Here is a 12,914-nt window from a genome sequence, read left to right as displayed (position 1 = left end):
CTACTCGCGTGATATTCTCAACAAGGAGATACATTCGTTTACTTACATGTGAAGGTATATGCCAGACAACTTCGGGGCGAGTGTGCCATAGCGTCCGATGTCGACGCGCGATCGCATGTCAAACCTAAACTGTACGAAACTACTACGCATCCAAAAAACAGATTCGAAACCGAAATTCGCGTCATCCTTTATTGCATGAATGCGTACATCGTGATTTACATAAGTCACGGACTTAGCGATCGCTTTCTGCAAAATTAATATTAACGTACCACCTTCATAAAGCCATCAGGTATGCGTTTTTAGATGACAAAGCATAAGGTGACCTGTATTTGTTCTCAGCTCTTTCAATAGTAATTGCGCTGGCCACGTTGACCAGTAGCAACAGGGCGGCGCCCTGGTTACAGTGTACTAGAATACTTTCCAGTGGCACGACCGCGCCTCTCCGCTGACGCGCGCGGTGGCACCTGCAGCGGCGGCGCTGCAATCGACCGCTCTTGAAAGCTCGTCCTGTTCCCCTCTGAAGCGTACGTGGCACACAAAAATAGAAAGCGTGTTTGGTTATGTACAGTCGCTGTTTTAACGCAATTCAGCTTGGGTTTTCAATTATTTTTGGGGTACTTTATGTGCGTAGAGGTGTTTGAGGTGGCCGTAAGATTTTGGGCGTGTCTTACTTGCAATTTCTTTTTTCACGCTTAGTCGTGAACTCGGACTAGATGGCACTACCGGAATAATTTGCGAGTACTAAATTTTGCGAAGCAATTGTCATTTGCGGGACCAAATATTCGCATGATGTTCGCGATCGCAAAAGACACCTTACAGTGTCTGCTAGGGTGCACATGCACAGATATCCGTCAAATTAAGGCTGATTTAATATTTACACGAGAAAGCACTTCATTTTTAAAGTACGTGCTGCACAAGACGAAATCTGACGCGCAGAAAAAAAGAAGGGAGAACGACTTCGAAACCGATTTCTCTGTCCCATACGATTTTATTCCAGGCGCTCTGTAATAGCGCAAGAATCATCCCGAGAGCTTTATGCACTTAACAAGCAGCTTAGAAATTGGGCTAAGTCAGTCTGCTTAGCTTCAGGTGCTGTGCTGCCTTTCTTTTTGACAGCATATGTGCTTTATTCAAGCCTTTGATAAAAAAATGGAGCCGTGTGGCGACATAAAAGCTGACTATGCGAGGAGTCAGGCTTTCTGCATGATCTCTGCATCCCACCTTCAAGGGAGCGGCGCAATGAATCATATGCAGGATGTCCATTACGCTTTCCCGATGAACTTTTTGTGCACTAAAGCAATTAGTGAAAATGTCTTCAAGCCTTGTTATAAAGCGGAACAGTTCCACCGAGGGGTAGAGTAAACCTCCTTCATCATTATGGCGCACAAATTCTGCAGCATGCAAGCGGCGCCCTTCTTCTGTTGGAAGTAAGAGGCTGTCATTACACACACAGCATTTGGTGGGCAGCACACACTTTTTGGCCACGTATCCGGAAATGTAATATATAAGCCTTGAGTCGCTCCTCTGGACATTGTACTCGTGTTCCACTGCTTCACTGCCATGTGAACTTGAAGGTACTGCTTGTTTTTCTGTGCAAAGCTTCATCTGGTCAATCAGCTGTTGCTTTGAAGCGCCAGCCACCTGCTTACCCAGCACGAACGTCTTCGAGTTCATAGCACCGGCACTATTTGCAGTGAAGAACACGGCCTTTTCTACATTCACCTCACCTGAGAGCGAGTCGAGGGAACATGAAGTAAAACATACTCCGTCTGCGTCGTGAAGTTCATGTAGCGTCCAGCGCTTCCCAGGCACTTTTATTTTCATCACCGCAGCGACAGTCGCGGCCACACAGACTTCGTTGTCAACCGTCGCACCCGTAGGTTCGTCAACCTCTGTCGTCTCTGCAAGCTGCCCTCGTGCCTTTTTTCGTGGTGGGACTTCGTCATCGCCCTTCCTTTTTCTTTCGTTCCTCTTGGGAGTAGGCTGCTTGCTCAGGTAAGCTGGCAGATTTGGCAAAATTGTGGGGACTGCGTCCGGAGTAAGCGTAGGCGTACCGCGTGGGATGCGAACTTCCTCCCCATTTATACGGTGCACATAGTCCCGAACAATGAAGCGTTGCTCAAAATGCAGCTCACATACCGCGCAGTCTGTGGTTAGCGGCTTGTCGGCTCTATGTAGGTTTCTCTCCCACGTGCACCTCCGTTCCGGGTCTGCAGGCGCCTTGAATAACGATAGCTTCTTCGCACTGTTAGTTCGGGCGTATCCTGTGCTACACCCTGGGGCGTAGCAATGGTTGAGACGTTGCTTTGCACTCATTGATGCAAGTGGCCGCATTCACAAGAGAACGCTTGCGACGCACAACCGCACAGAGCAAAAAGCCACCACCAAAACACACCGCTGAAATGCAATGGTACTGCGTGCCCAGACCTGTCGCCTTCAAGAGTGGTCGACGGCAGCGCCACCGCTTCGGGTGCCACCGCGGGTGACACACGCCGCAAGGCGCAGCCCCCTCCGCTCGTTGCACTGAATAGCTTCTAGTTCACTGTACCCTGGTGGTTCACCTAGAGGTGCCCACTTTTCCGGCCCAGCTTTTCCTCTAGAGTTTTTCTACCAACTCTATGCGGGCAACAGCCCTCCTTAAAAAATCGCATTGCGACGCGTGCGACAGCACCGATTTTCGTCGTTGCAGTCGCAGCATGTGAAATAGCCTTTAAACGGTTACTTTCTGCAGCTGTCGGCAGATGGCGACACATGTTTAAGCTGCACTTTTAAAACAGTTTCACCTTTCGAGTTCAGGACAACAGTGACCTTCATCTGTGCTGCCGCATTTCCTATCTTTAACGCTGCGAGCCCCGTTCTTCCCAATCAGGAAAGGCATGCGCATTATCAGCATGACAGAGCACTGTGGAAGGAAAGTTGTGAGCGCCGCGTTTTGAAGAAAGGAAACGCAAGCAAAGCAGATGACGATCATCGTTGTGAGACAAATATACGCCCCAAACGGTTCAACTGTTGTAAGAGTGTACACTCTTAAGCAAAATTAAACCCTTCGCATCTTCACTCCGCACTCTTAGAAAAATTTACACCCTTTGGGGCTGATCTTGTCCCACAACGATAATCGTCATCTGTCTTGCCCGTGTTTGCTGCAACGCAGCACATTACCATTCAGAGAGGGTGTGAACACGTTCTCTTGGAAATTCACAGCAGAGGCATAGGAAGCAAAAACAACATCTTTATACTCAACGCATACTGTCGGCCCTCCAAGAAGAACCTCGACATAGAGGGCACATTACTCGACAGCAAGAGAGAGGCGGGCAGCCGACCCCTATTGATATTAGGAGATTTCAATGCGCCTCACACAATATGGGGTTACACATTTTGCTCCAAGAGAGGCAGGGTGCTGGCGAACCTCATGGATCAGCACACATTAGCTCTACTCAACGAACCAGACACTCCCACCCGCATGGGCACAAGTACAACCCGAGACACCACTCCAGACCTTACCCTGCTGAGTGGAACTTTGGACGTGTCGTGGCAGAACACAGGCGCGAACCTGGGGTCGGACCACGATATCCTCAGTATTACGATCAGGGGGCCCGCCTTCAAGACCCGAATGGGAACAACAAAGATAACTGACTGGGACAAACTTCGAAAAAAGCAAGCAGCCGATGAAGACGAGGACACGAACAGCACCAAATCGTATGGGGAATGGGCTAAGGAACAACTCGAGCTGGTAGACAAATACACCCAGAAAATTGCGACCACACTGCAGACACCCTGTGTGGACGCAAAGCTTGCCCACCTTTGGGAAGCACGACACAGCCTCACGAGACGCTGGAAGAAACAACGACACAACAAGAAACTTCGCAAACGCATCCATGATCTCAACAAGCAAGCAGCTGAATACGCGTCCAAGCTGTGCAGAGAGAACTGGCTGAGCGTGTGTGATGGACTGCAGGGCACCCTTTCTACCAGGAAGACGTGGTGCCTCCTTCGTCACCTGATCGATCCTCTCGGCAGCAAGAGCGCCACTAATCGAAGCCTCACACGCACCCTCAACAACTATACTGGGGGTGCCGACAAACTCATCAACGACCTGAAGGCCAAGTACCTGAAAACGGAGAAGGGTGATATCGCACCTCCCGACTACGCAGGACCTACCAATGAAGCGTTAGATAAGCCATTCACTGACACCGAGTTGATCTCAGCAATCTCCGAGAGCAACAGGGGCAGCGCGCCGGGACCCGATTCCATTACCTACAAGTTACTTAACAACCTCGAGCACAAGGCCCGCAGACAGCTGCTCGAGTATATGAACCGGGTCTGGGAGTCTGGCAATCTTCCACACGAATGGAAAGAGGCAGAAGTCCGCTTCATACCCAAGCCTGGGAAGACACCTCACATCGACAACATGCGACCGATATCCGTCACGTCCTGCGTGGGGAAGGTCATGGAACGTATGGTACTTAAGAGGTTGCAGCGACATCTTGATGCCACCGATATGATGCCAGAGACAATGTATGGCTTTAGGCAACACCTGGGCACCCAGGATGTTCTCGTACAACTCAACGAACTGGTAATTAAGCGAGCAACGAAGCAGGCGCCGCGAGCGATACTAGCGCTAGACCTCACAGGGGCATTTGATAACGTCACACATGAAAGTGTCCTCCGCAACCTGCGCAACACGGGTTGTGGAGTGAAAACTTACAACTACATCCGAGACTTTCTTCGTAACCGAACGGCAAGGATCAGAATAGGAGAGGAGACATCCCAACCGATCTACCTGGGGGATCGAGGAACGCCGCAAGGTTCGGTCCTTTCCCCCCTGTTATTTAACATGGCTCTCTTGCCGTTGCCCAAGCTTCTCGAATCAATAGATGGTCTCGGCCACGCATTATATGCCGACGACATCACCCTCTGGACTGCGAGGGCAGGGTCGGATGGCTGGATAGAAAACACACTCCAAAAAGCGGCTGACACGATCAACAGCTATGTGAAGACATGTGGCCTTTGCTGTTCGCCTCAAAAATCGGAGCTGACCGTTGTCAGACCACGTGCATCAAGTACCCAAGCAGAAAATATAGAAATCACTTTGGAAGGGAACCGGATCCTCCCGGTACCACAACTCAGGATCCTGGGCCTCCTGATCCAGGCAGACGGCAAGGCAACAGCCATGATTAGAAAAATGAAGCTCACGTCAGACCAAATCTTGAACATGATCAGACGAGTGGCCAACAGGCGGAGGGGTCTGAAGGAGTCGGACACCTTGCGCCTCGTTGAGGCCTTTGTTATATCACGAATCGTCTACGCGGCGCCGTACCTGCAGCTCCTCAAGAAGGACGTCTTACTACTTGACGCAATAATCAGGAAAGCCACGAAGCAGGCCCTGGGTATTCCCATAAATTCATCCACGACAAAATTACTTCAAATGGGAGTCCACAACACAGTAGCCGAGCTCGTAGAAGCCCACCTATCCAATCAAAGGGTACGCCTTAGCCAGACCAAGGCGGGCAGAAGCGTCCTCCGCAAGCTAGGATGGCAAGAATCGAACTACACCCGCCACGACCAATTACCCGAAAAGCTGAGGGAGAAGTTGGAATGCAAACCACTACCACGCAACATGAACCCCACAAGGCATGCCGGACGACGCGACGCCCGCGCAAGAGCCATCTCCAGGACCCTGGAGGAAGACGACACTGTTTTATATACAGACGCCTCTCTATCGAAACGCTCCACGAGGGCAACAGTCGTGGTCACCGGGCTAGAAAAGCTGGTCACCTGCGCATCAATCTACACTCCGTCTTCGGAGGAAGCAGAAGAAGCAGCGATAGCTCTCGCACTCCTGCAACCAAACGTCACCAAGATCGTCACGGACTCACAAGCTGCATACAAGAACTACAGATCTGGCTGGGTGTCCCTTGGGGCACTAAAAATTCTTGGTAAAGCTACGCCTCCTAAACAAGCAATCGAATTAGTTTGGGTCCCAGCTCACTCCTTAGTTGAGGGCAATGAATATGCTCATCAACAGGCCCGAGCGCTAAACTCCCGCGCCAACGAGGAGGAGGCAAGGGGATGGCAACCCATCACGAATTACAGAGATATAGTCAGATATTACAGGGACGGCAGGAAGACATTCCCGCACCCCCACCACTCCTTGACCAGAGCCGAACAAACAATATACAGGCAAATCCAGGCAGGATCCTTTCCCCACCCCTGCCTCCAGAACAAAATGTACCCAGAGAGATATAAGAACAAATGTCCTCACTGCAATGCATTAGGCACCCTTCGGCACGTCATAGGAGAGTGCAATTTTTCCATTGACCACCCCCCACCTATAACCATAACTAACCCCCTGCTATCCCCACCCTTTCCGAGCGATGGGAGATCATGCTGTCCAGCCCCGCCCTGGAAGACCAGCTCCGACTGATCCACAGGGGCCAGGCGGCCCTGGAAGCATATGGAGCCCGCGAAGAGGGAGCCACCCCATCAGACGCTTAAGGCGTTTCAGTTCACACTGGACCAGTAAAGTTGTTTCTCTCTCTCTCTCTCCTTTCTTTAACGCTGCGAGCCCGGTACTTCCCAGTCACGAACGGCATGCGCGTTATGAGTGTGACGCAGCATTCTCGACAGGAAAGTAGCGAACGCCTAGTTTTCAAGAAATGAAACGCAAGCAAGGCAGATGCCGCTTATTGTTGTGGGACAAATATGTACCCCAAAGGGTACAACCGTTTTAAGAGTGTAAGAACAGTTTACAGCCTTTGGCGTGCTCCTTCTGCAACACAACGATAATCCTAATCTGCCTTGATGCGTTTGAATTCCTTTCTTTAACGCTGCGAGCCCGGTACTTTCCAGTAACGAACGGCATGCGCGTTATCAGCATGATAGCATTCCCGACAGGGAAGTAGCGGGCGCGGCGTTTTCAAGAAATGAAACGCATCAAGGCAGATACACTCTTAGAGTTTACGCTCTTTGGAGTGCCCCTTCTGCCACACAACGATAATCGTCATCTGCCTTGATGCGTTTCCTTTCTTTAACGCTGCGAGCCCGGTACTTTCCAGTAACGAAGGGCATGGGCGTTATCAGCATGATAGCATTCCCGACAGGAAAGTAGCGGGCGCGGCGTTTTCAAGAAAGGAAACGCATCAAGGCAGATTCATTCATTCATTCACAAAACTTTATTAGTGTCCTGAAGCCCGGTCTTTTCAGACCGAGGCGGGCCGCGTCCACGTCGGCACCGCCAGGCCGAGCCTGATGGCGTCATCGTGGACCCTCTGGACAGCCCGTAGCTGATCTTGATATGAAGAGCTTGTTCTTGTGCCAGTAAAGCCATTTTTCTTCGGGGTCGGCGAGAGTCGCGGGACAGCCCGCCAGCATGTGTCTGATGTCAATGATGCCATCGCACACGTTACATTCTTTCCTAATTTCTCATTCTGGGTGAATTTTATTTATGAAATACGGAGTGGGGTACGTCCCGGTTTGCAGTAAACGTAGCGTCACTGCCTGAGCCCTGTTCAATTTTACGTGTGGCAGAGGGAATTGCCTACACCCCAAGTAGTAATATTTAGTGATGTCGTTGTAAGTTAGTAACTGATCTTTATGCTCCCCGGAATGGTAGTGGGCGTCGGTTCGGTTCTGACCGGCACGGCAACAAGTCCTCGTGCCAGGTCTTTCGTCACCTCGTTGAGGTTGGGCCGAGTCTCGTCCACTTGTCCCATATGTGCAGGAAACCATGGGATTTCAGTTTTGATAGTTTCGACCTTGTCGATAATTTTAGCCGCAGTCCCAGCTACATAGCCTTTGTCAAATCTCTTAATTGCTGCTTTGGAATCGCTATAGATGACAGACCATTTACGGTTCCTGATGGCTAGAGCAATCGCGGCTTGCTCCGCCACCGTGGAATCCTTAGTGAAGATGGTGATGGCGTCCTGTACCTCGCCCCGGTTGTCGACCACCACGGCGGTGTAGGCCTCTTTGCCTTTGACCCAGGCAGCGTCTACAAGGGCCGCCTGTTGTCCTAGCTGCTCAATTTCTTTCAACAAAGCTTTCGCTCTCGCTTTTCTCCTGCTAACATTGTGTTCCGGGTGCATATTTCTCGGGAGGGGGGTGGTTCTGATCGCGTCTCTAAGTTTCGCGCTCAATTCTACCTCGGATTCCTTCAGGTTCGTTGATCTATTTGGGTCTGTCCCTATCGCTTTGAGTATAAGCCTGCCCGCTCGCGTTTTCGTCAGTCTTTCCTGCTGCGCCATCTGTTGCGCTTCCGCCATCTCTTCTATCGTATTGTGCACGCCTAGGTTCATGAGCTTCACGTTCGAGGTGCTGATGGGTATACCTAGGGTAGCCTTCACTAACTTTCTGATCAGAGTGTTTAGCTTGTTCAGCTCGGCCTGCGACCATTTAAATAGACCTGCCACGTAGGTGAAGTGACATAGAGCAAAGGAGTGCACTAGCCTTAGAGCGCTGTCCTCACCCAGGCCTCTGTGTCTGTTGCTGATTCTCCTTAGTAATCTGATGACTTGGTCCGTCTTGTTTGAAATGTGCTGAATGGCATTCAGGTTGGTACCTCCCGCTGCTATGTGGAAGCCTAAAACTTTAATATTTTCCACCTGCCTGATCGCGGATCCGTCGTGACAGCGTAACATAATCTTGGGTTCCTCCCCGGGGACGTAGCCCCTGGGTCTTCGACCCCTGCGTCGATGTTTTAGGACCAAAAGCTCCGACTTTGCCGCCGAACAATTGAGTCCCATCTCGCCTAGCGTGCTTTCCACGGCGTGTATGCACTCTTGCAGTCTGGTCTGCGTTTGGCCTACGTTACCGTTGGCGCTCCATATGGTTATATCATCGGCGTATATTGCAAAGTGTATACCTTCTATACTCTCCAGTTTCCTCGCGACTCTGGTCATTGCAAGATTAAATAGCATGGACGAAAGTACGGCCCCTTGCGGGGTGCCCCTGTTTCCCAGGTTCATCACCTTCGATTTTAGTTCACCTAGCGTGAGGCTCGCTTGCCTACCGCCCAGAAACGCCTTGACTACCCTGTATAGCCTCTCGCCCAACCCGAGCTCGGACAGGACCTCGAGGATGGCCTTGCGCTCTATGCGATCAAAAGCTTTTTCGACGTCTAGTCCCAGAATCGCTCTCGCGTGCACCGGGCTAACGTGTATGAGCTGGTGTTTGATCAGGAGCATGGCGTCCTGAGTCGATAGTCCGGGGCGGAAACCGATCATGTTATACGGGAGTATGTCATTTTGCTCGACGTATCTAGTGAGTCTGTTAAGAATAACGTGTTCCATAGCTTTACCTATGCACGATGTAAGCGATATTGGACGTAGGTTATCCAGATGGAGTGGTTTGCCCGGTTTTGGTATGAGGATGGTGTTAGCTATCTTCCATTCCTCCGGATAGTCTCCCTTTCTCCACAACTCGGTGAAATGATCCGTCAGGAAAGTGATCGACTCATCGTCTAGATTCATTAAGAGTTTATTGGTAATACCGTCGGGTCCGGCTGCCGATCTACTAGAGAGACCATGGAGGGCGGCCCGTACCTCACCTTCGGTGAAATCGCGGTCCATTTCCTCGCACGGTCCTCCCATGTACTCCACGCGTTCGTCGCTATCGTCCGGTTGTTCGAGCGGGAGATATTTGTCCGCGAGCTGTCTCATGACTACCTCCTGAGTCGTGCACTGGCTGACTTGATGTACCAGTTTTGTAATTGCTGTTATCTTGTTTGACTTAGTGTCGCTCTCGTTCAATAGATGTTTGAGGATGTTCCAACTGCCTCCATGTTTGATTCTGCCGTCTGCCAAGTGGCAAACTTCGTCCCACTGCTGTTTCACGAGCGTTCTCGAATGCTCCTCGATCTGTCTGTTTAGCAACGATATCTTTTTCCTGAGCTTTCGGTTCATTCTTTGCGTTATCCATCTTTGCAGAATGGATTGTTTGGCCTCGATCAGATGCGCGAGCCTACTGTCTATGCTCTCTATGTTTTCTTCGGTCTTAATTTCTTTAGTGGCCTCCCTGAGGTCCTCTTCGAGCTGGTTGATCCAGGTCTGGAAGGACTGTCTGCCCGCTTCTATCGGTTCCGATTCTAGTCTCTTCGCTCTAACTTTCCTAAAAAGGTCCCAGTCCGTGCACCGAAAGGCTCTAGTCTCTTGTTTCGGCATACCTATACCTATGTGTATGATATAGTGGTCGCTGCCTAGATCAGTGCCCGAGTTTTCCCAACTAGCTTGTTTCGAGTTGTTGACAAAAGTTAGGTCGGGCGTAGAGTCCCTGCATGTGGACGTGCCATAGCGGGTGGGGAAAGTCGGATCTGTGATCAAGCACAGTCCCAGGTCCGTGGCAAGGTTCCATAACCCCTCACCTTTCTTTGTATTCCAAGCGTATCCCCACGCTTGGTAGGGGCATTAAAGTCCCCTCCGATGATGAGTGGAGAGCTCTTTGCGACTGCGAGTGCCTTGTTGAAAAGTGCCCTAAAGCTTTGTTTCTTGTAGGTGGGACTGCTATAAATGTTCAGGCAGAAGATACTCTGCGCCCTGCCCTTGTGCCTTTTGAGTACGACTTCTACTAGGATATACTCGATTTTACTCAATCCGAGATGGATATCGTGTTCGATAAAGGGTAGCTTTTTGTCAACGAGGGTGGCCAATCCCCTTCCGGAATCTTTTTCTCTACATACCGATTTGTACCCGGTTAGCTTTACTTCATCCGCTAAAGTTTCCTGCAGCATAATTACTTTTGGTTTGATCCCCATCGATCTAATTAATTGGCGCAGCGATGCCTTTTTGTTATGGAATCCGCGACAATTCCACTGCCACACACTAAAACTGTGGGCGCTATCCATGATTATTGAATGGGTTAATTTTGCTGTTACCCGCGATCGATCTCTTTGGAGCGCCCCCTGACGTTCCGGAGAGCGATTTTACGCTTTCTGATTCTGACGGCAAGAATTCGTCGTCGTCGCATTTCGTTTCGAGTTTCTTGAATCGCTGTTCGGCCGTTAACCTCCATTTCCATAGTTTATCCACTTTAAAGTTAGTCCTTTCCGTCGTTTCTCTAATTTCTTTGATTACCTCTTTCAGCTCGCTGAGGACTGAGAAAACCGAGTCAGTTTCGGGGCTTACTGCTCTTTTTTTCGGGGCGGGGGAGTTATCTCCCTCGCCTGGTTCGTTGCTTTGACCTACTGGTCTGGCTACTGCTACGCTGGCAGGGCTCGGCTGTGCCTTCTTTTTCAGTTCTGCTACCTGTTTGGTCAGCTCTGCATTAGCTTTACGCAAAGAGTTTACCTCCCTAATCAACTATTCTATTCTGGCATCATTGCTTTCAGTCACCGCCGGCGTAGTGGCGCCACCAACGATTCTCACCGTACCTTTGACTCTATCCGCCCAGGCGGTCCCAACTGTCGGCTTGGCACTGGGTGTTCAATCTTCTAAGAGCGCCTGGGCTCCTCCCGACTTGGAGCGGCTTCTCTCCCTCGCGGCCGATCGCGACCGGGCGCGTTCCCTTTGCACCTGCGATCCTCCCGACTTGGAGCGGCTCCTCTCCCTCGTGGCCAATCGTGACCGGGCGCGTTCCCTTCGGCGAGCTCGTACCACATAGGGTGTTTGAAATCTCTGCTTGCACACCTTGTCTCCGGTGGGATGGTCTCCTCCACAGAACTTGCACTTGGGCGTGCAAACGTGGTCCGCTCGTGGGTTGGGGGCTCCACACCCTCTACACTGAACAGAGTCCGGCGTGGGGCACACGTCCGAGCGGTGTCCTACCCTACCACAAGTGAAGCACACATCAAATTGTTTCCTGTAGAGATAACATCTCAACAAGGTCGGCCCGTAGCGCACAAAGTTTGGCACTTTCAGTCCATCGAAGAGGACGATGACTGAGCCTGACGTCTTGATACGCTTGGCGGCCAAAGCGAGCGGGTTGCGCTCATGCACGATATTCCTTGTGATAGTAGACTGGGAGTCCCTGATGTCGACTTGTCTTATCACCCCTTTGCACGTGGCGTGCGGGGCCGTCTCGTACGCATTGACCTCGTACTCCGTTTCCACGATTTTGAAGGACTTCATTCTCACGTACCTTGCCGCATGGTCTGGTTCAGGCGTGCTCACCACCACGATATTTTGCGTGAAGTTGGGGCACACCATGTCTTCACTTGCTTGCTCTGCCGTTAGGCCTGAAGCCTCGATCACTGCAGTTCCAATAGCGGTGGTACTTACTTTGCTCAAATTTAGTCCTCCTCGTGGCCTGATTATAATTTTCCGATGCTGCTCGGGCAGTTGGGGCATCCTTGAGGCCTTTACTATACGGTACTTGATCGAGTCGGTGTTGGTGGCGGGTCCCTTGCTGCCGCCGGACGCTTGCGACGTACTTGGCGTCGCGTTCGCCGCTTTGCTGCTCTTCTTTCCAGCACGGGATCGTCGTCCGGTAGCAACTTGCCAACCGAAATCTTCCTCGTTGTTGTCCTCTTCGTCTTCCATACGGGAGTCTGCCATGTCCCCCTGGCACGTAGGCCGGCAAGGCCTAATGGGCCCTGCTCCTCGCTAGGGTTAGCTCCGCACGTAGTGGGATGCACAGAGAAAGTACAATAAAATTGTGAAAAATTGGTTCCCACCTCGAAACTTCGTATCAGTCGAGTCTGGGCAACTTCACGAATCTGATGATGTGCTTGAAATCGTCGTACCTCGAAAAATTGGCCAGCGGAACATCGAAAAAGACGGAGCCGATGTGAGAGACGTGTCTGCTCCGTGCTCTTCTTCTTCCTCTCATCAAGGCAGATACACTCTAAGAAGAATTTACACCCTTTGGAGTGCCCCTTCTGCCACGCAACAATAATCGTCATCTTCCTTTATGCGTTTCCTTTCTTTAACGCGTCGAGCCCGGTACTTTCCAGTAACGAACGGCATGCGCGTTATCAGCAAGAT

This window comes from Dermacentor albipictus, chromosome 6, assembly GCF_038994185.2.
Source record: "Dermacentor albipictus isolate Rhodes 1998 colony chromosome 6, USDA_Dalb.pri_finalv2, whole genome shotgun sequence".
Classification (NCBI taxonomy): domain Eukaryota; kingdom Metazoa; phylum Arthropoda; class Arachnida; order Ixodida; family Ixodidae; genus Dermacentor; species Dermacentor albipictus.
This window is presented reverse-complemented; position numbering follows the sequence as displayed.